This window comes from Mustela putorius, unplaced genomic scaffold, assembly GCF_011764305.1.
Source record: "Mustela putorius furo isolate JIRA1106 unplaced genomic scaffold, ASM1176430v1.1 tig00003834_pilon_pilon_pilon, whole genome shotgun sequence".
NCBI lineage: Eukaryota > Metazoa > Chordata > Mammalia > Carnivora > Mustelidae > Mustela > Mustela putorius.
Window position 1 is genome coordinate 48,469,560 of NW_025421987.1, and position 25,044 is coordinate 48,494,603.

A 25,044-nucleotide genomic window follows, 5' to 3' on the forward strand; every position below is an offset into this window, starting at 1 on the left:
TGATCAGTCTGTGCAATGCCTGCTTAATTTTAGAGTCTTAAATACTGAATTTGGAAAGCCTGTATGGTTTCTTTCTGCAATATGTTCAGTGTTAAAATTCTCTTGGACTTTGTGTTTTCTACATTGCGATGTTAATAGCTGCTGTTTATTGAGGGTCTCTTGTAAGCCAGAACTGTGATATGCATTTTGTATACATTACTTTTAATCTTCACAATAATCCCAAAGGGAAGATAATATTATCTATGTATTTCAAGGAGAAATTGCTGAAATTAAGGAAGGTTAAGCTACATGGCCAAGGTCATGTGGTGAGTAAGTGGTTGGACTGGCATTACAATCTGGTTCCAAGCCTCCTATGTTGCCCTCTCCCTTGTTGCTACCTAGTAAACTATATATAGGCATGTTTGTACATCAACAACAGGTTAGTTATATGTGGTGGTTCCGATGGTTAAGTGCTTTCCTTAGGTAGTCTCTACTGGTGAGGTCTTCAAACTGACTAGTTTAACTTGTATCTACATATTTCTTTAGTTCTTTCTTTGTGTATTTATTTAGTAGTAAACCAGCAAAAATAAACAAATAAACAAACAAACAGTGACCCCAAGAACTATTGAAACTAAAGTGGAATAGGGTTGCATTCTTCCAGACTTTCCCCTGGGCTTAACAAAAATGTCTATATTTGAAAGGTAGAATGTTTTGCTTGTTATCTGGAAGGAAGTTGAATTTCTGTTTTCGGCTGCTACTAAATTCTACAAATAATTAAAACATCATTTTTCCATCAAAATGAAATGTATTACCAAAAGGAGACTCCTCTGGGGGCAAAATGATGGAGACCTACACCACCAAAGTGAAATTGGAGACATCTAAACTTGACTCACCAAGAGATAGGAGCCTTGGTAAGTTCTCTTTGAGCTAACTTGTGCTTCAAAATACACCAAGTTTTGGGGAACTGGTTCCTTGTGACCTGAGGACACCAACAAAGGCTTTAGGTAGAATTGATAGACCTGATGCTTCTTACAAATCCAAGATTCCCCCAACAGAACCATATTCCCGCAGCTTCAGAGGTGGTTCAGCAAAATTGGATACATTTATTAAATGAGAAATTAATTATACTAAGATGCATCTTATGCCAGATGGTGATCTCTTCTCTAACCAACAACTCTTATCAAACATCTGCCTAAGGCCACCATATCCAGGCAGATGTACTGACTTCTTTATAAAGAGACTGATTATCTCCCTTCCTCATTGCTGCATTCCTTTCAACATATCCCTTTCTGCATTAGAATTTAAATCAGCACATCCTTCAATCTTGCCTAGTTTAGGGAAAATAAAATTGTTATAGAATTACATGCCTCTTGAGTCTCTCAACTAAGAACTAAGATGTGATGCGATACTAGGAATAAATTGATTAGGACAATGTGGGTAAAGTGTAGAAATGAGAAAGAGAGAGAGAATGAGAGAGAGAAAGAAAAGAAGTCTTACAAGCATTGAACTGAAATTCACATTGACTGAAAAACTAACCCTGATTGCCAGGGCAAGTGATATGTGGGATAAATGTAGGTAATCAAAGAGCAATGAAAACTTTAAGCTTCCATCATAGGGTATCCTAATCTCAAATTTTGGCTTATTTGTGTGAACAGTTTCTTGGTTGGCTTAAATGGGAAACAAACTTAGCAGCAGAAAGGAGAGAGATGGGATACACCGTTTACTGCACAATAGATTCTAATATGCTACCTTGTCCTTTAGTAAAAATAAAACAATCTCTTGTGGCTGTACTTAAAGGGGAAAGGTTTTTTGCTTCTCAATCATTTTCCAGAATAGGATGAAATGGAGCCTTTTGCAATATGTTTACTATAGCCGAGGGCAAACGCTTTCTCCATGGGCTTCTCTGCTTCTTCTGAGTGATGGGAGGAAAACAATGCAGGGCACGACATAGTTCAGTGAACTTTGGATGAAATATCATTTTGGTGGTAAAATGTGCACCCTAAACTTTTAGGGCCCACAACCAAAAACATATGGCATCACTTATTTAAGGGGTTTGAAACTTGTGAGGGAGATTTACCCACTATTGACATCACTTTTTTTTCCCTCTTAGTTAGACACTTCCTGTTGAATTATCTGGCTGTATGAAAAACTTATTCAACACCCAATGTACAGACATTCCCCCAACAATGCGTAAAGTCTTGAACACATGTCATGGCAAAAATCTTTCTTTGCTAGCCTTCCTCTTATTCTCTTTCTTTAAGCTCAAGGAAAAAGAAAGTGCCAGAGCCTTTATTTATTTATTTAGCATGAGCCTGTGAAAGACATTACTTATCTCAGAACTGAGTTAAAAGTAAACTGAAGCTAACTCTTAAACTATTACATACTTACTAAGATGGAACCAAATGGGTTTCTATAATCTCACATTTAGAGGTTCCTCAAAGCTCAAAGCAAGGTGTGATGCTGAAAGCAGCAGAAAAACTGGCTTTGATTAATTCTAATCACAACTCTTGCTGCTATGAAGCAATTCTTTTTGGAGTGGCATACTAGGGGGCTTGAAAACAATGAGCACTGCCCTCCTAGAATCCCAGTATTGAGAGCTAGTAACAAACAGTTGGATTTTAATTCAGGGGCCACAGATCAAAGGCTCCACTTCTGCCTACCAATTCTCTGAGCTCTCCAGCTCCCTAGTAAATTTCTTTTGAACACATTCTCATACCTTTTTATTTTTCAAAAATGGAAATGTTAGTGGGAAAAATCCACTTCATTGTAAGGGACGAATTATTCTGAGAGCAGAGCTTTCCTCACAAATATCAGCATCACTTCCACTGCTCTGTAATAAGTGGCTGCAGCTGTTGCCATGGCGATTTTCATTTTTTAAAAAACTGTATCCGCACAAAGACAGGCAACGCAGCTGTTTCCATGAGGCATCATAAAACAAGCCCAGATGTAATGATGCTCCTGCCTTTTGCCAGAATGAAGGGGACATGTCTGTAAATCCAAGCAGAACCAAAGATGGGGCTGTGGCTATGCTCTGATAGGGTCTTCTCGGAGGATCACTTAGAGCTGAGGAGAGTTCAACTTCTATCCATTTTTCTAAGGCAGATCCTCAGCACCAGGTCATCACTGGTTAGGCTGTTCATGTAACTTACTCCAATAGCTGCCTTTGAAAAAGACACTCTTATCCCCTAAATCTCCACCGGCTACCCCCAGGACATTCCAGAAGCGAGCTCTGCCGACCGTCCTAGCCCAGTACTTGTTTATCTGAAGATCCGCGCTCTCCTACTTACACGTTATTAAAATGCTGTCAGAAAGTCAACATGGCATTTGAAAAATGATTCTCCACTTTCCAGTTAGGAAGAGTGTGCTGCCTGCTGTTGTTCTTGTCCTTTGAAAGGGGAGGAGTTTGGTTTTCTAGGTGTGGGGTCTGGTAGGCACCAACAACACAAAGCCAGAAAGATACCTGTGGAGTTGCCACTTCTTGAACAATAGTATTCACTTAGGGAGCAGGAGTCCTTTGTTGGTCGTTTTGTTTTGTTGTTTTCAGGCTCTTGATTTGCTTGGCAAACCTGAGGCTGAAAATTATGTGAGGAGAACTCACAGCTTCGAAATGGTGATGGCCTCAATCCCTCATTCTAAACAAGATTCAAACCAGCTGCCCCCTCATTGACCTGGAGCGATAGTTCTTACTGTCACACAGGTGCAGTGGGATGGTGGCAGCAGATTAAGGAGGAAAAGAAAGCCTAGCATGTGCCTCATGGGAAAAGGGTTTGAAAAGAAATGATATTCCCTGTCGTTCCTCCTTCCCCAGCTCATATTACTATTTAATTCTTAAAAAACATAATTATGTTTCTGGATTTCTCTGTAGTTTATCAAACAGTCAGTTACAGCTATTTTATTGTTATTAAAAGCACTGAAATATGAACAGTATAAATCGCCAAGTGCCCAAGAATCTAATAATAAAAGGCCTTTACTTGGAAGGCATAAGTGGCTCTTTTATTCTGGGAGGAGGGCCTTTGTTTGCAAAGAAATACGGCTGTTCTTAACATCTGAGTAATCAGCAATCTTTGTGGCGGTTGTTGCTATTAAACGTAAGGTTGAGATGCGACCTACAAATACTCTTCAGGAAGCTGTGGGGCTTTATGAGCTAAACAATTGCCTGTGTTTGATCCTAACTTGCCACTGACACTCTCTGTGACCCAGCAAAATATCACTTCTTCCCTTTGTGGTATTGCAAAGCAAATGGCACTCTGGAAGAAACAAAGAATCTAAATTCCTTCACAATGCCTTCAGTGTTAAACGGTCATACAGAATAAAATATATAATGAAATGGAAATAAGTAAAAGAAATACCTTATGGATCCCTCAAGACCCATAAGAAATCAAAGTGCACAAAAATATTTCATCTGTCTTCTCATCAACTCTCAAAGTAAGAAATCAATCAACGGCTCTCCAGATTTTTTTTTTTTTTTTTAACTCAGAAACCAAAGGAAATAAGGAGAATGAAGTCACTTGTCTGAGGTCACACAGTTAATCAATAACTGTCCCAACTATTATTTTCTGTCTCGTACCTACCAGCTCAATGCTGCTTCTAGATATACCATTGCCCCGAAAGGCAGCAAAAACTGAAAGAAGTTCCCTATAAACTATAAACGTGTGAAAAATAAACAATAGAACCCATTAATTAATCGGATTTAAATATTAACATTGCTAGATCAATCCTTAAAGCTAATAACTCTATTTTTAAAAAAGATTTTACTTATTTATTTGACAGAGATCACAAGTAGGTAGGCAGAGAGAGAGGGGGAAGCAGGCTCCCTGCTGAGCAGAGAGCCTGATGCCGGGCTCAATCCCAGGACCCTGAGATCATGACCCGAGCCGAAGGCAGAGGCTTAACCCACTGAGCCACCCAGGTGCCCCTATAATTCAATAACTCTACTATTTTTAAATATTAATGATGTACAGAGACTGGTGACACTCTTGTTCCTCCAATGGATTTGCAATCACTCTCTTAAAACTCAATGCCCAGTAAATCAGAAGAACTGATCAGTATGAAAACACCCATGTTGGTCAGCAACCACAGCTAAAGCACGAATTGGGAAATTGCTTCACAGTCACAGAGAGAAACTAAGATAATGAAATATAGGAGATACAGTCTGTTAAATAGACCATAAGGCTGAAATATTTTCTCCACGAATGCTTTCTACTATTTCAAATCCTCTTTTTCACTGCGCCCGAGGCTGAGAGAAGAGACCCACTGGGCTGCCTGCCTCCTTCTTGGCAGGGCTTGCTAAAGATCAGAAAACAATGTGGGGAGGAAGCTCTGCGTGATTTATGTTAACTGATCATAAGAAAGTGGTGAATGGGAATGTAAGCGGAAATGCTGCAAGTGTGCTTAAGCACACATTTCATTTCCCTGAGATGCAGGAAGCTGAGGGGGAAACAGGCTCAATAATGACAGGAGGGGAGCTATTTTTCAAAAAATATCTTCTCTTTGATGAAGTTACGATATGATTATTTTTGTTGGGATTCACGTTTGTTCATTGAATGAATATTTACGGGTACCTACTAAGTACCTGGCACCGCTGTGGTGCTGTGGACGCTGGGGATATGGGGGCGGGGGTGGATGGTGGGGAGGCAAAGAGACGGACAACAAATAGGTAAACCAAGGATCCAATCAGTCCTTTGAGATGGGGAATGAACTGCGATCTTCCCCACACAAAGATTCAAAATAACTTAGATTTAAAAATTATAAGGTGACCTCATAGACCATACCTGAATTTTATCACGCTCCAATGAAATAAATTTTGTGGTGAGCTCTATTTTGTAGATTTGGGGATTGAAATGCAGCAAAGTTAAGTGATTTGGCCAAATCCATTTCAACAGTAAATGCGGGAGCCAGGATTTAAATTCAGGACAACTTTCTTCAAAATCCCTGCTCTTCAATGTATCAGACCACCTTCACAGATTGTTTTGAAAATGGGTGTACCTAAGTAGAGTTTCCAAATCCCAGGATCGAACAGTTCTCCAAATTCGTGTATTTAACCCTCCCACCCCCACTGCTAATTTACCTACTGCAGCGTTCAGATTTAACCACGATCTTTGAATTTCACTGTGGAGAGAGAGGAGGGTTGGTGTTAGACGCTCTGGCTTTGAGTGGGTTCTGCCACCCTTGGAGGCAGCAGGTCCCTCTACCTCTCTGAGTGTGGTAACTGCCAAGGCTGCTTGCTATAAGGATTCACCGAGACAAGTGGCAACGCACAGCATGCATAGCAAGACAGCTGTGTATTCGACCCCGAGGAGTTACTACCCTGCCTCTGTTGCCTCATCTGTAAAAGAAGGAACAAAAATAATGTTAGCTTACTCTTTTTTATCTCCTACAGTTGTCATAAGAACAGATGTGGGAAGACATTGTGAATGATGAAGTAAAATTATTACTAAAGGAATCCTCTACAACAGATGCTTGATGGAAGACACGTAGCTAGACTAGGCTTCTCATTATTTCATTCATGAAGAGAACCCAAGGGTTCTGCTGAAATTTTGGATCAATGCCATGGTGTCAGCAGACTTCTAGCTAGCAGATCAGGTGGTCTAATTCCTAGGTTCTCATGACCAGAGGCCTAGGAACCACTCCGCTAGGGTATTATTTATGGAGCCCATAATCTAGCTATTACATAGAATCACCCACAAGGAAGGCCCAGTTCAACATATTTTGATAAATGCCTATATCAGATGAAACGTGTCCATGTGTTTGCCCAAGAATGCTGTTCCATTTTAGATTCTTCTGGAAGAAACACCTTTGCTGGGTCCAAGACCCTCTCACTCTTCTCTTCCCTGTTTCCATGTCTCCCCCTCCCCGTGTCAGCTCCCCCTCACGATTTCAAGTTCCATCTCTCCTCCAGTACCCTGTGCCTATGGAAGCCCCCCACCCCGACTAAGACTGGAGTCCCCTACTGTTTTGTATTTTTAGTCCGTGTGCCACAGTCTTCCCTTGTCCTCTTCCCTACTTGTTTTAAATTCCTAGGCAATGCCTTTCTTCTTTAAAACCTTACTGCTCTTACAGGCTTTATTTGTCATTAACACTATCGTATAAAAATTTAACTTTGCTGTTGTATTACTTAATGTTTCGAAACAGCCAGGAGTCAGGAGAGAACGGAGGTCTGCGGGACCATTTTGCTTTGACAAATCTCTGGCTTGCTCACTACGGGACCAGCAGCACGTAGCCAGCCCCACAGCCACTGGCCTCCTTCCTGTACATGCTCCTGACCCATGCTGGAGGTGCTGGCTTAGATCCAAGGACTCTAGGTCAACACCACTCATGATCTCAATGGTGAGATCTTAGCTAAAGTCTGCTCTCTCAGACATTCTGCCCAAGTGAGGAAAATCAGCTGTATTGGGTTAGTTGCTCCAAACACTGGAACTGTCTTAAGGGGCTTACTTAATTTTAGCCACTATTTTACCCTCTAGAAATTCTTATAGTTAAATACATTAACTTAATAGTAGGGTTTTTTTGTTCTTTTTAATTAATATTTCATTCATTTTTAATGTTTTAATATTTCCTTTTAAAAAGCTACAGGAAATAGAGGCACAGGTGGGGTAATTCTACACATAGTCTAAAATGAGAGAGGCAGGTTAAATATGATATCTGATGCTTAGCTCTTTAATACTGGGTAAATTACATAATCCAACTGTATAATACAAATGATAATAGTACCTGACTTTCTCCAAAGGAGTCCCTCTAACATTATAAGGCTATGTCTTTCTTCCAGTTTCAGCTCCATCCCTGAGGACCATTTAAGATGCAGTCCTACCAAAAGCCAGGCATCTGAAATGGCATTTCCCAGACTTATGACTGAGAATGCCCATGACCACCCATGAGCTTAAAGGATTTAAAGACAGGAGTTTCTCTTCTATATTCTATGTGCAGAAATCTGTGTGGAGCTCTTTTAAGCCCCTGAGCATATTCATATTTCTTTTGAGGGAACTGTTGACTTCATCACTGCAGAGATGGGAAAAAGCACCCAGTTAGGCCTGCACATTTTCACACTGTATAAGGTACATTTGTCTTCTGGGACTGAAGTATATACACATCTCTCATTAATCAACAACATACAGTTGACTTTCAGGCATAGACATCAACTTGGAATGGTCTTCATGCAATATTTAAAAGTGCTCATGTCCAAGATTTAAGAAAGACCATCTAAAGTATATGAGTACCAAAAATTTACTGTGGTAACCATCCTTTAAGATGGCCTCCAGTGATCCCTGACACTTGGCATCTGTACCCATATGTAGTCCCTCTCACACTGCAACAGGGTTGGTCTATGTGACCAAAAGAATATAGCTGAAGTGATGGTACGTCACTTCCAGGAGTAGATTTAAAAAGTCACCATGGCTTCCATTTTGGTTGCTCTCTCACTCTCTCACATGTGCTATATAATGATTTTTCTCTTGGATTGCTCTCCCTGGGGTATTCCAAGTTAGCCCAACCCTACAGAGCAGTCTGTGTGGCTGGGAATTAAAGCATTCTACTAACAGCCATGTGACTAAGCTTGGAAGTGTTTCCTTCATTGCCAGTTGAGTCTTCAGAGACTGCAGGGATGGCCAATAGATTGACTACACCTCATGAGAAACCCCTTTGAGACAACCCAGCCTAAACAGTCCCTCAGAAACTGTGAGATAAATGTTTGTCATATTAAGCAGCAAAGTTTTGAAGTAATTTGTTACACAGCAATATATAACTAAGAGTTACTTAGGCTCCAATTTTGTTTTGCAGCATATCATCAGGAAACAACTTTAAAAAACTATTATAGAGGTGGTTTTATTCTATCAGGGATTGCTGCTTTAGTTTAAGCTTTTATTGAGGGTGGATTTTAGAAGGTCAATTTGAAAAATACTTCTGTGTAGAATGACTTGTCAAGGCCATTGCCTACTCTGCCACCCTACCTCCCATTTTTCATAGAGTTTAATAACAAAACACTAGTAAATGATCTGTGTGCTTTATTTAACTGACACTATATAAAACTTATGTTTTATATACTCCCCTTTTCACTTTTTTGCCAGGAGGCTCTGAACAAAATTTGGTGCTAATTAAGAACCTAATTTGTGCCAGATACCTATGTTCTTGTTTCTTTTAAGAGATGTCTTACATTCTTCTATATTTACTTATCCTTTTTGAAAATAAATATTCCTTAGCATTATAAACCAACTTAAGTCCTTTGTTGAAGTAATTACGCTGAATTTCAAAATATTATGAGTTTGTTGAGTGTATGTTAGATGCTGAGCAGAATGCTAGGCTCTAGAAATGTAAAGATGAGTAAGACAAGAAGTAGGGTTTCCTCTTAAGAAGGTCAAAACCAAAAAAAAAAAAAAAAGTCCAAACCTAGTGATGAACAGTTATGTGGAAAACCAATGATAAAACTTGAGAGAAAATGACTTCTGACTTGAGACAGCAACCAGAACTGGTCTTGATGAAGAAGAGGTTGGCATTATGTCTCAGGGACAATAAGAGTCATCTAGGACATGGTGAGAAGATTTGTGTGGCCAAGGCAAAGGGTGGAATGGAAGTAGAAGTGCATGGGGTACAGATCAAAAACAATTAACGTGCTTCTGAATATCTGGGAACATAATTTATATGGGAGAGACTGCGAGACAATAAGGGCTATTTTTTCTTCATTAGTACTGACCAAATTAATAAATAGCTAACCTACCAAGGAATAATAAAACTATTTAATAAGTTTACAGCACTCCCACTTAGCTGTGATACTGCTGAAATCTTGCAAACTAGAAAGAAGAAATCATTTAGAATTGGAAGCATATCCAATTCTTATTAATTACCCTCAGAGTCTGTCAAATTTCCGACAAGGGTCCCAGCAGTTGAAACAAGAATTAGAGGGCATTCTGGAGCCTCAGATTCCAAAGGAGCCACCAAACCTCACAAAGATACAAATGCACCAATACAAAGCACAAATGAAAACCTCTTTTCAGCCTGTCTAAAGCACAACAGAACCCATCATGTTCATATTACTACAATTAATGTATATAGTTTCTTTACAGGACCTTGGCTTACTCCCCAAAATACAACTTCAGAGAAACTTCTCTAGTAACAAACTATAGAAATGATCCCTGAAAGTATAGTCTTACTCCCCAAAATAAACACTTCCATTGGAGCATATCAAAAGAGCAAGATCAGTGTTCCAACCTTAAATGAGTTAAAGAAGTATCTAAATGCTAAAGCATTCAACAGCTAAACAGATTAATGAGCCCTTACACATTATTAGGATCTGAATGGTGGTTTATTTGGTAGCAATTCACAAACTTTTTTTTTACCTCTGACTAGAAATTTCAAGCTCAGGTGCTTACCAGGCTGCCTACAATGTAAAGGAACAGCTGTCTAGAACATGGGAAAGTAGTGAGAACTCTAACAATGGAGCCAGCGGCTTTTAGCACAGGAATGCAAGAGAAACTGTGTTTTTCTGGTTATTTCTGTTTGTTTGTGTGTCTTTTAAAAATACTAAACATCTTAATCATTATGTGAAATTAGCCAATTTTTAAATGTTGGAAACTAACAAAATATTTAAACAATGTGTGGACAAAACAAAATATGTCTACAGATGGAATCTGGCTGATGGACTACATGTCTGTAACTTCAGCTTTTGACAATCATATTAGCAGATGTTATCTTTGGCACATATTAAAGGAATGTTACAGAAACCACTTTTAAGACCTCTGTTTTTTTTCAATGACCTCATGACATCATTAACTGCTGACAGGGGTACAGAGCAGTGTTAAGGAAGTTAAGTGTCTTCAGAAAGTCATTAATAGGTTGTTCGAGCAATGAGTAGAACTAAACTGATGCAGAATTCCCTCCTGTATTAGTGTATATAAATTTATATATAAATTATAACAACTTTTAAACATATAGCTGAACTCAAAATAAAAGAATGGGAATACCCAGGAGAAGAAAAAAAAGAAAACTCAAAGCAAGAAGGACAAGCTCCATTTGATGTTATGAAAAAATAAAAAGCCTCACAAAAGATGAATTTGTATGCTTTCTTTAACTGAACTGAAGAACAATATAAACCAACATTCCTCTCTTTTCATTATAACCTTGTTTCACAAAAATAAATAAATAAGTAAATATGTATATATACACACATACACATAATATAAAATAGTAAACACAATGAAGAGAAGGCAGAAAATGTAAAAAAAAATTAAAAGGAAGAACTAGTACCATAAGAAATAAAAAAACTGCACAATCTAAAAGACACCAAAAAAAACAGCTACATTTACAATGATTAATAATACCTTAAAAATAAATACAAAACATAATGAAAGAAGATAGCTAACTTGAAAATGAAACAGACAAAAATTTAGAAAGTAAACCATAGGTGGAACTAAAATACTAGATGATTAATGACATGAATGATGGAAGGAGTGAAAAGAGTTAAATCACTTTAATTTCTCAGGATTAGGCCAGTATGATGCCAGGGACATTTTAGATTTTGTTGATTCTGTATGTTATGTGAATTATGCATTTAAATTTAAAGGTATTGACTAAAATAATAAAAGGAACTAAAGCGAATCACTTAATAGTGGTAGAATAACAACATCAACAAAAGGGTATCAAGAATTCAATAGGCTAAATAAAAGCAAAGGTGAAAACAGAAAGCAGTGAAAGACCATTTGCACTGAAAACACAAAATAATGTATATCTTGTGTGATCAAAGATGAAAATGATGTTACCTATCATCCTATTCTACTGTGTATACATACATAAATATATTTTTAAAGATTTATTTACTTTTTTGAGACAGAGAGAGAGAAAGAGAACAAGTAGGGGAAAGGGCAGAGGGAGAGGGAGAATCTCAAGCAGATTCACTACAGAGCGAGAAGCCAGATGCAGGGCTTCATCTCACAATCCTGAGATCCTGACCCGAGCTGAAACCAATAGTCAGAAGCTCAACTAGTTGAGCCACCCAGGCACCCCTTTATACACACACACACACACACACACACACATACATATATAAATATATATTTCTATATAATGTACAATACACTATATATAATATAGTGTATAATACATGTATTATGTATTATACTATTTTTTAAAATATTTTATTTATTTATTTATTTGACACAGGGAGAGGGGAACACAAGCAGGGGGAGTGGGAGAGGGTGAAACAGGCTTCCCACCAAGCAGGGAGCCTGGTGTGGGGCTCGAACCCAGGACCCTGGGATCACGACCTGAACTGAAGGCAGATGCTTAATGACTGAGCCACCCAGGCACCTCTGTATTATACTATTATACTATTATGTAGTATGTATTATACATATAAAATTCTCACATAAGCACAGAAAAGATATATGCAAAGATACTCACATGGCATTTTTATAACAGTGAAAATATGGTAACAACTTAAAGATTCATCAACAGGAAAGTGCACAAGTAAATAGATATATTTATATAATAGACTATTACACAGCAATTAACATGAATGGATTATATCTAGAGTTACCTATATGGCTAAGTTGCAAAAAATATAATGGCAAATGAAAAAAGGAAGGTGTAGAAGAATAAGATAGAAGACATCATTATTTATGATAACTTAAAAGTTATTGATAGTCCCCCCTTTCACAGTGCTTTTCTATTCTAAGGAAGCAGAAAAGCTAAAATATTCAATATCTTGTCCTCTCTTGTAGCAAATGGTACATCAGTTCTAGCAAATGAGACATACTAAAATTTATGGGTATCTTTCCCTTCCCAAATAAAAAGGCAAAACAAGGAAAAGGCTTTTGGCCATTGACTTCCCTCTTTTTCCTTCCTGGAATATAAACTTCTGAGGTTTGGTAGCCAACTTGTAGCCAGTAGGTAGAAAGTCACACACTAGGATAATGCAACAAGATGATAGATAATGTCTCTATCAGCTCTGATAACATGACTAAGCCATTCGATCACCACTGAACCACCTATCCCTAGATTTCTTGTTATGTGATACGAATAACACTCAATTATTTAATGCTTGGTAGAAGATTTTTTGGTTACTTATAGCTGAAAGCACTCTAATTAAAAGAAGCAGCTACAACATAATACCATTTATGTAAATCATTTAAAATACAGATGTGTTATACATTGTTTATAGGTACATACAGACATAGAGCTCATAAAAAATCATCAGGAAGAACACACACTGACTTAAGGGTAGTGGTTGACCTCAGGGAGAAAGGAGTTGGGGAAGGGAAGTTGAGTAGGAAGAGGACTACAACAGTAGCTGTATTTTTATTCCTGTAAAAAGAGTACTGAAATAATACCAATCTTTTAAAAATATTTGGGTAATGAGTATATTTTATTTGCCATCTACTTATATATAGTTGAATCATTAAAAAAGTTTAGAAGAAAAGGAATGTGAAATTATGTAAATTCTCTAGTTATCTAGCTGGATCATGGTTTGTTGTGTCCTTTGCGGATAGTTTGATCTATTTCCCCACTCCAGTGAGTTGAAGCAGGGGTGAAGATCAGTCCATTCTTGGTCAGACTGTTCCATATACAGATCTGTTGCAACTGTAGCAAATGATCTAGGAGAACAGATATCTGGGAAACTCTTATGTTACAACAAAGTAAGTAAATAAAAAATTCTAGAGAGAGTGATCTAAGAACTTTAGACATCTGGTTCTAAAGAAAGCAAGCAAGAAAACATGATTGGCAGTTGGAGTTGTCGAGGACAAAGTTATGGTGTGATGACAAGCTTGAAGAAATAAATCCCAGCTCATGGGCCAATTTGCTATAGGGTAGGCCAGCCTAGGATCAATATTTTTTCAATTACATTTAAAAACTATTTCACAATCTAGTATTTGGATGGCAAGTTAGCAATGTTATAGCTATTAATTTTTAACAAAAGTTTAGCTGTACAAGATATGTATTCTCATGAGGGAAAAATGAAAGAAAAATTAAAAAGCACAGAGGTTATAAAGTGAAAAGTGAAAGACTCTTTCCCTCTGTTCCCAGTCCCCAATCCCCAGTCCCCAGGGCACTATTAATATTTCTTATGCTTTCAGACCTTTCATGAATAGATTAGCAAATAGATATGCTCTCTTTTTCAGAACAAATATGAGATAATACCATACATATTATTCAGCAAATTGCTTCTTAAGTCATGCATTGGATGTCTTCCAAATCAGCTCATACAGAATTATATCGTTCTTTTGAACGGTTGCAAATGTTGTATGAAGTTATTATGCGTATTAAACATGTTTCATATTGGTGAACATTTAGGTTGTTTTTAATTTTTTGCTTTTATAAAAAACTATGCAATGAATATCTTGTTATAATTCATCTTTTCCCTACAAGATATAAAAATCCACTTCTATCATATTCAGAATATGCACGTGTTTGTTTGGGTTTTTTTTCTGACTCAATTTCCTATGAAGCTGCCAGCCTTTTCCTTCACAAGCACTAAACTTTGATAGTTAGAGCTTCAAAATACAGTTTAATATCTGGTAGAGCTCGTTCCTCAGCATTAATCAGGACTTCCACAATTTTACCTGTTACTTTTGAATGTTTATGTCTCTAGGTAAACTTTAACAATATTTTGTTAAGTTTAGAATAGCCAATCTTTGAGCAGCCTGCCATTATCACATACCCCACCTCATAAGGATTTTCTTTCTTCAGAGACTGAACCAGGAATGTTCTGGACTGGGAACAACAGGCACAGGGGGAATGAGTGACAGAGGTGGGTTAGGCAAAAGTCTATGTAATGAACTGTGAGAACCCCCAGACCCTTTTCTATATAGGTCTCCCAGAATGTTGGTAATTGGCTTATACTTCCTTTACAGGAGTTATTTGGAAAAACTGGTTCACAGATACTTAAACTTGGAGGTGCCACCAAAAAACAGCAGTTTCCCCAATTACCCTTCAATGAGGCTCATAGGTTGACAAGCTCAGAACTTGTCCCTAATCCATTTCCAGTTGCCTCCTTATATTTTATTTGCCATTTGCCTGCTTCCCTTTCTCTTAAATATGTGTATTCAGGCAAAGGCCTTTCTAAAGTGGTGAGGAAAAACAGAGAACAGAACAAAAGGACAGGAAAAAAAAAAAAAGAATTTGCAGAAAACAGACACAATTTAAGGCACACACAAAAGAATCCTGAGATCTATTATCAATATTCTGAGGCAAGAGAAGATATTATAGTCATGAAAAAGAATCAACATAAAAACAAGCACTTTTAGAAATAAAAATTAACAAGAGTTGAAATGAAAATTTCAAAATTGGAACATAAAATTAAGTAAATTCCCCATAAAGTGTTTATATTAAAAATAAATATTTTAAAAATGTTTATATTAATAGTAGATGCATAGATATTTAGACCGAAATAGGTGAAGTACTGAAAAGTAGAAGAGATGAGAAAATGAGATAATCAGACAAATTATCAGAAAAACGGCATGAGAAAATTTTCCAGACTGCAGGATATAAATTTCTCAGTTGTGGGGCTCACCAAATATGAAGCACAGTGGACAAAAAAGAACATTATACCAGGCACATTATTGTGGCATTTTGAAACAAAAGGAATAAAGAGGAAAATTTAAATAATTCCTTGAGATACAAAAAATAAATCACACACAAAGGTATGAAAATCATACAACACTGACTTTTTGAAAGCAGCATTGAAAGCTGGAAGACAAGGAAACATGTCTTGAAATCTTTGAAATAACTCAATTTCTAACCTAAAATTCTATAGCCAGCCAAAGTATCATTCCAAGCATGAGAGGAGAATAAAGCTGTGTTCACCATGCAGAAACTCAAAATAATTGATCTTTATGTTCCCTTTGTAGAAACTTATATTCATGAAAAAATATTGATGAAACATATTCAGGCAAAAACATATATCCATGAAATAAGGAGTAGTTGTGAAACTATGAGAACAAAGATGCTGAAGGACATAAGAGCCAAGAGAGAAACAGAGGTGAGGCTAGATTCTTAAGGTTCACTAACTATTATGATCAGGAGTTAAGAGAAGTAGTAGGACAAAATAGCAGGGAGTCTAGGGAAAGACAGAAAGCTAGGTAGTGCAGGGTAGGGAATGAATGAAGTGAGGAGAATCCTCAAAGGTAGGTTGTTGAAGAGTTTTCGTTGTTTCAGGGAAGTAGAAAGGCTGAGTTCTCGGAAAGGGCAGTTTGAATAGTATAAAAGAAATGGCAAAAAAGAAATGGAGAAGCTGGTTTGGTTGAGTCCATGGGAAGGAAGCCAGTTTACAGGGGTTAAGGAAGGGTATAAGAAAGCAGAGTAATACAACTCATTTGCTAGTTTTGTTGATGGGAGAAAAATTTATTAATAGTGGAATAGATAGTAGAGGCAAGCTGAAGTCCTGCTTAAGAAGGGGGAAAGAGGAGCACAGCTGAAAAGAAATAAAGGAGATGATACAGAAGAAAAGATAGAACATAATAGAAGAAGAGATGAATTAGAAATAAAATCTTAAAATGGGCACAAAAGGATGAGACTCTAATTCACTTAGAGTGGGACTCTCTCGGACAAGAAAGAAGGATAATTTATCTGAAATTAGTGAAAAGACTAAGAAGATAAACGTAGGGAAAATTATATGTTATGTTAAGTTCTGTTTGATTATGTAAAAGTTAATTTATAAGCAATGATTTGGGTATTCCTATAAATTGATGTCTGTGGGACAGACTTAGAAGGTTGGTAGAAGAACAGCAGGTTGGAGGAGCAAGAAATAGTTCTGAAATATGGTAAGTGGGTAGAACACCCGGGGCTCAGAAAGAGGTTCTTTCTCACAAGAGCCACACGCTTGCAGGAAAATCTTTATTGGGAACCAGTAAAGGGACTTGGTGGTAGAAAACAATTAATTTACAAGAAATTTGGTTAATAGGACTGTTTAGTCAGAAGAATAAATTGCTGAAAATAATGATCAACAACACATTTTTTTTTTCATGAGTAGGTAACTTGGGTGTTCATTGAGTCTGATTTATAATATTTAGATTTTAGATATTTTTGTCAATTTCCAAAATAATTTTCTGTCCTTTCCTTTCTCTTAAGTTTTTAATTTCTATTTTTACTATTATTGTAAAATAATATAATGTTTAAATATAAAATATATATTATATATTATAATTTAATATGATATTATTTACTATATAAAATAATAATTTTTACAATTATTATTGTATCTTTATGCAATAGCAAAAATTTGCCAACACACAGTAAAATAAAGCTAATATCCAACAATAGATGATTGACTAAGTATTCTCAAACACTTAATATGGTATGATATAATTTCTAAATAAGGTATAGGTGTGCTTGTTTTATTGTGTTTCACTTTATTATACTTTGTAGATATTGTATTTTTTTACAATAAAGTGAAGGTTTGTGGCAACCCTATGTCCAACGAGTCTATTGGCACCATTTTTCCAACAGCATTTGTTTACTCTGTGTCTCCATGTCACATTTTGGTAATTCTTCCAATAATTCAAACTTTTTCATTAATATTATATTTGTTATAGTGATCTGTGATCAGTGGTCTTTGATGTTACTATTGTAATTGTTTTGGGGTCCTGTGAACCATACCCATATAAGATAGAGAAATTAATCCATAAATGTTGTGTGCATTCTAACTGCTCCACCAACTGGCCTTCCCCCTGCCTCTCATCTTCTCCTTGGGCCTCCCTATTCCCTGAGACACAACAATATCAGAATTAGGGCAATTAATAATTCTACATGGCCTCTAAGTGTTCACGTGAAGGGAAGAGTTGCATGTCTCTCACTTTAAGTCAAAAGCTAGAAATGACTAATCTTAGTGAGGAAGGCGTGTTGAAAGCTGAGATACTCTGAAAGGTAGGCCTCTGGTGCCAGACAGTTAGCCGGGTTCTGAATGTGAAGGAGAAGTTCTTGAGGGAAATTAAAAGTGCTACTCCAGTGAACACCTGAAGGATAAGAAAACAAAAGAGCCTTATTGCTGAAATGGAGAAAGTTTCAGTGGTCTGGATAGAAGACCAAACCAGTCACAACATTCCCCAAAGTCTTCTCCAGAGCAAGGCTCTAACTCTCTTCAATTCTATGATGGCCGAATGAGGTGAGGAAACTATTTTCAAAAGAAAAGTTTGGTTCTCGCTTCGGCAGCACATATACAAAAGAAAAGTTGGAAGCCAGCAGAGGCTCATTCATGAGGTTTGAGGAAAGAAGCTGTCCCCCTCACATGAAAGTAAAAGGCAAAACAAGAGCTAATGTAGAAGCTTCAGCAAACTACGCATAGGATCTAACTAAGATCATTAATGAAGGTGGTTCTGCCAAACAGTGGGTTTGCAACCTAGACAAAACAGCCTTAAAGATGCCATCTAGATTCATAGCTAGAGAGGCAAAATCAGCCTGGTCTCAAAGCTTCAAAAGAGAAGCTGACGTTCTTGTCAGGGGGTAATGCAGCTGGTGCCTCTAAGTTGAGCTTTAATGCTCACTTACCATTCAAAAAGTTCTAGGGCTCTTGAGAATTACGTCAAATCTTCTCTGCCTGTGCACTATAGATAGAACAACAAAGCCTAGATGATAGCACATCTGTTTACAACATGGTTTACTGAATATTTTAAGCCCACTTTTGAGACCTATTGCTCAGAAAAGATCTCTTTCCAAATATTAACTGCTCATTGACAATGTACCTTATTCACCCAAGACCTCAAATGGAGAAATAAAACAAGATTAGTATTGTTTTCATGCTTGCCAACATAACATCTATTTTGCAGCACATGGATCAAGGAGTAATTTCAACTTTCAAGTGTATTTAAGAAATACATCTCATAAGGTTATAGCTGTCGCAGAGAGTGTGATTCCTCTGATGGATCTGGGGAAAGGAGGTTGAACAATTTCTGGAAAGGATTCATCATCCTAGATGCCATTAAGAATATTCATGATTCATGAGAAGAGGTCAAAATAGAACACTGAAGAAGTTTGCAAGAAGTTGATTACAATCCCAACTGATAACTTTGGGGGATTCAAGACTTCTTCAGTGGAGGAGATAAACACAGATGTGGTAGAAATAGCAAAAGAACTAGAATTAGAAGTGGTGCCTGAATATGGGACCGAATTGTTGCAATGTAATGATAAAACTAACAGATGAGGAGTTGCTTCTTATGGATGAGCAAAGAAAGCAGCTTCTGGAGATGGAATCTACTCCTGGGGAAGATGCTGTGAAGACTGTTGAAATGATAACAAAGGATGTAAAATATCACGCAAACTTGCTTGGTAAAGTAGCAGCAGAGTTTGAGAGGACTGACTCCAATTTTGAAAGAAGTTCTACAGTGGGTAAAATGCTACCAAGCAGCATCACATGCTATAGAGAAATCATTCGTGAAAAGAATGGTCTATCGATGCAGCAAATTTCATTGTCATCTTAAGAAATTGCCACAGCTACCCAGCCATCAAATAACCTGATCAGTCAGCAGCCATCAACATTAAGACATGACCCCCCTCCATTATGACTTGTTGAAAACTCAGATGATGGTTAGAATTTTTTAACAATAAAGTATTTTTTAAATTAAGGTATGTACATTCTTTAGACATAATGCTATTGTACACTTACTAGGCTACCATATAGTATAAACATAACTCTTACACACACTGGGAAAACAAAAAATTCATTTTACTTACTTTATTGTAATATACTCTCTATTGCAATATTTGCTTTATTGCAGCAGTCTGGAACCAAACGCACAATATCTCTGGGGGCATGCCTATTTATATGTTTATATTATGTATATGTATGAGAAAAGAAATGGTATGTATACAACAGTGGCTGGCTTTAAGTAGGTTGGATCATGGTCAGGGGTTCTAATGTATTTATTTTTGCTTGTCTACAATTTGTTATTTTTTTTTCTAAAGTGCATAATTACTTTCATTTAAAGGTGGGACAGCAATAAGAACACAAAAAAGGACAGATACTAAAATTTTTCAGATTCGGGTGTGCAGATATTTTTTCTTTACTTTGTAAAATATAAGTTAATCCTTAGTTTAACTTCAGCTAACTAGTCTCTTGGGCTATTAGGTTTGTTCTGCTTTCTCCTCTTATACTCCCTCATATCCTTTATATAAAAAGTTATTATATCATGACACAGTGAAGGGAAACATCCATTTTTAACCAATTTTTACCCTCAGTACATTAAAAACCTTTCCAAACAATTATATCAGATACAACCCTAAAAGTTGATTATTTAGATTTTTTTCAAATGAATACACTTTTTGAACATTTCGTTTCCTTTGTGTTCTGGGAATGGAGATGTTAGTAGGTGGAGGAAACAGCAAAAAGCCAAAAAGCTACTCAAAGAAGAAAACAAAGCAGTATAAACCTGATCTGTGGCCCGTCAAAAATCAAACTGATTCATGAAAGAAAACCCAGAATGGATTTATCATTTATGGAAAAAACTTCTGATGGATCACTTTGCTGGCAATAGTCTCCAAAGTTGCTTTAAATTAGATCATTTTCTACAAGGTGACTAAGAAGTGTTCTAGAGACTGGGAGCATGAGTGAAAAAATATATAGCAGGTTAACTTAGAGTGGATCTTAGATGGCAAATCAAGAGGTCAAGGACAATGATATAGAGGTCAATGTGAAGCAATTAGAGATTAAAGATTGAGGTACTTTTAAGCCAAAGTTCTATCCACGTTAGAAGTATCTAAAAGACAGTGAGTGCTGGCTTTTATCCAAGACAGCATCCCAGCCTGTGCCACACGGGGGTGCGTCACTTCAGAGTTGTACTGGCCTAGTTCCCAAGTAGACAGTGATTGCCGCAGGCAATATCAAGCTTGCAGAGCACTAGATATCACTACATATGACAGAACAACAGTTAAACTTTGCATTTATCCTGTTTCAGAGTCTCAAATTCTGAACCCACGTGAATTTGTATGAATGTAGCCCATTTAAATGGAATATTGCTTCCAAAGTAGAACCAAACCGTTTTTGCCTTGATCCTGTTGTCTTCAGACAATCTCTCCTACTAATGGGATACTCTGTTAAGACTAAACAAGGAGCTAACTTGGCTTTCAGTCACACTGACCTTCAGGGCGGTATGCTGGTGCTCTGACAGGTTTAAAAGAGGAATCTGGCAGTTAGGACGCCAGACCACCAATATGGATGCCCAACTGAAAACAGAGGTAGGGGTGTCTGGGTGGCTCAGTCGGTTACACATCTGACTCAGTTCAGCTCAGATCATGATCTCAGGGTCCTGGGATGTGGCGCTCAAGGAGTCTGGTTGGGATTCTCTCTCACCTTTTTTCTCTGTCCCTCCCCTCGCTCGTGTTATCCCCTCTCCCTCTCAAAATAAGTAAATAAAATATTAAAAGAAAGAAGAAGAAGAAAACAGAAGTAAATAATTGCTTCTTTGAGGAGATTTCAAGGTTCCCCAACAGAATTGTGTGTTTATCAAAACTCCATCTCATAGTATCTTTTGTTTATAGCAAAACAGACCAAAATACCTGCAACAAGTCTGAGCTGATTTCAAATGACATGCACGGGAATTCCCAGCTGATTTGCACCAAGTTACATTTTCATACTTCCCTGAGGGCAAACTCTATGACACCTCTCACTGAAATGTTCTAGCCTGCCACATAGAGGAGAGTACTGTTATTTCAATTTGCATATTACACATAAACAAAAGGAATTACCTCAATAGCAACTTACTTAAAGAACTGCCTTAGAAACCCGAAGCACTTTAAAAAAGCTAAATCAGAGAAATATGGATTTTTCCCCCTAATGTAGAGAAAAAAGAAAAAAAAAAGAAAACAGCGGGGGTTGAAATATGTGACAAACAATTTGGAAACAGCTGTGCTGATTGCAATAGTCTCCCTATAATATACAGCCTGTATTCTCTTCTCAGTTTGATTCCTTGACTCCAGGAACTACGGAAAAGATACAAAACATTTTCTTATGGCAAGCTGCTTTTACTGTGATCAATTACTTTCCTCCTGTATGCTGTGCTGTGGTTGGAGTCACGTGATTAATGTCTAACTTAGGTGGGTCTGAGTTATGTTTTTCTTTTTTTCTTCCTGTCTTTTCAAAAGCCATCTTAGAATTGAAAGGTGTAGAGAAGGAATTCCAAATATCAATAGCAAGTGATTAATTTTCTGGCAGCTAGAGACAAACACTGCAAAAGAAAATTAACTATAGAATCCTGTAGAATTTGTGAAATATTCTGTAATTTCAATATGTTTGAAGCCCTGGCAACCAGAGTCCTCAGAATATAAATCAAAACTTCTCAACTTTTGCAATCAAATCTTTTTTGTTTTTTTTTTTGCAATCACATTTTATGACCACTAAATCTTTCACAAATATTTATTAAGTGCTACTAAGTAGTATTAAGTAGTAATCCTGGTATTTTTGGTGATTTTATGTATTTTTCACATTTAAAAATATGTGGAATTTGTTTTCACATAAGTCGTGATGGTAGAGTTATACTTTCTCTTTTGTCTTTTAATAATTAGCCTGTTACATGGCCCAACTTCATCTCCTTTCCCATTTTTCACTGAATTGTAATGATGCTTTAAGCATAATAATACATGTGCATGCATGTCCACAGATACGCATCTGTTTATTTCTGGGTGTTCTATTTTGTTCATTTGACCTGTCTATTCCTGTACTGCTACCACATTGCAATAATTATGGTCCCTGTATCATTCCCTTAATCTTTTTTTTTTCAGGACTGCTTTAGACATTATTGTAACTCATTTATTCTCCCATTTGAAATGTTAATAATTTTATCCAATTTCAGAAAAGCGTGGTCATATTGTTTGGGCGAATTACACTATGTTTTAAAATTAATTTGTAGCATTTTTAATATTGAGCTTTCCTAAGCAAGAATATAGTATATCTCTCCTGTATTAAAATTTTATAATTCCTTTCCTATAGGTTCTGAGCATTACCTGCGTGTGTTTTTTCAATTGCACACCTGCTCCAGAGCAGCAATCAGCTGCTTGACTGAGTCTGGGTTCTTCTTTTGTTTTCTATGGGAGTCTTCAACAAGCCATGTGATGAGTACACCATCTCTAAGGGTTAAGATTAGTATTGCCTGGGCTCAATTTCATGGTCCTGCTTCTGGTTAGCTCTCTAAACAAGTTCCTTTACTCATTTGTGGTATGCCTATATTAAATTCTGATCCCATTTTCCCTCTCACACTTGCTACACATCATTTGGTAAGCTGTATATTTAATTCTTTGATCAGTCTTTCTGGCTCTCAATCGTTGCTGCCTCTCTTTTCTAATGAGCCACAAAGTGTATTCAGAGATACTTCCAGCTTGGGAGAAAATAGACTGTGCAGAGCTCTCTTCCGATTTCAGGCACTTTAATTCATAGTCCTTCAACAGACAATAGAATACATCTTACTGATTGCCTAATAAAATGAGGAGAAATTGCTCTCTGAATGTGCTATAATTGGATCATGTCTTTGCTCACATGGCATTCAATAGGGATCCAGGGCGATTTAAGGGTTTTGTGGGTTGGTTTTTTTTTTTTTTTTTTTGTCTCTTTATTAGAATGAAAAAGATATAAACTATAGTTAGGACATTGGAAACTTTCCACTCCTGTGATGAGTGGTAGAACTATCAATTCACATTCCACATTAATGGGATCCTTTTATGTGTCAGTTGGGGTACTTGGTGTAGTTACAGATACTATCTGACTATATATCAATCTGAGTTTTTCAAAGAACAGCTATGAGCCCCCACATTTGAAATATTTTGAAAGGCTATGAAAGCTTAAGTCCATGTATTAAAATGACCACAGGAAATAACTCAGAACCAATAAAAATAAGTAAAATAAATGTAGCAGATATCATCTGCTGACTTTTTACTAAGTGTTAGGTACTGTAAATAATTTTTGATTGTTGACCTTTACAACAACTGTGTGAAGTATGTCTAATTATCCCCATTTTATAGATGAGGAAAATCTGTTTGGGAAGGTACCTTCCCCAAGGCTGCACATTGTGAATGGCAGAAGGAGAAATCAAATCTTTATTGATCAAAGTTTGTTTTTGTTTTTTTCAGTACAGTATTCTGCTTCCATTTACCCTCACCCTTTACAGAACTCTAAGACATTTAGAGAAATTGGTTACCTGGTTTTATAATGTAAAACATATTAGAAATGGCAAAATTGACCTCTAGAAGTGCAAAAACTTAGAATTGAAAATTAAGAATAGAAAACTATTTAAAAAAAAACCACCAACCCCTCTCCTCAATCAAAATGAATAATCTAAAAATACTCAATGAAGAGAAAAATAATTCTATATGTCCCCCAATAATTTCTGAAGTTATTACTGGATTGTGGCATTAAATAAAATTAATTATATTCATTCTATTCTTCTCTAAAATGTTGAGAAAGTTTCCCAGAGAATTGTAGAGATAGAAAGGATACTTATGGATCAGCATGTCGAGCTGACTTTACAGACATAAATAATTGAGGTCGAGAGGGTTTCAGAATTGATCCAGACAAGTGCTGGTCACTGGCAGAGCTAAGCACAGACCTTTGTTTTCCCACTCTTGGCCCAGGAGGCTGACAGTTCCTCCTGGCTTCTGCTCCTAACAACCTTTAGTAACACCTTCCATGAAGTCTCCCCTAAATATGGATAAAGAAAAGAAATCTCACTGTTTGTTATTGTTGAATTAGATATCTAAGATTTACTTATCTATTATATCAATTACTTCTTTTTGTTCAATAAATTAGATATTAGATAAAGCTTGCCTGATCATGGTCTAGTTAGAGAGACAGAGAAATAAGATAACACAGAAAGTTCAGCGAGGTAGAAAGAGTGTTCAAGGAAAAATGGGAGCCCAGAGGACCTCTAATGCAGCTGGGATTTAGAAGGCATCCAGCATAGTTTCCAAGCCAGTTGCTCTTGAGTCAGTCTTAATGGATGCCAGGCAGATGAAGGAGGAAATGGCATTTCAGGCAAAGAAACAGAATTTATCATCACATGGAGTCTATAGAGAAATAACAGATACCTTAGTTTAATTAGGTTGTAGTCACCAAACTAGAGCCAGCCCATGGACCTAATCCCGCCTAGTACCTATTTTTATAAATAA

General features: G+C 36.9%; 1 protein-coding gene and 1 pseudogene across 3 annotated transcripts in view; both read right to left on the reverse strand.

The window, feature by feature from the left end:
- The window catches only part of SLC9A9 (solute carrier family 9 member A9), a 668,807-nt gene that overhangs the window by 314,850 nt on the left and 328,913 nt on the right, over positions 1 to 25,044 (reverse strand). The window lies entirely within an intron of this gene.
- Positions 10,033 to 10,116, reverse strand: LOC123394670 (annotated as a pseudogene).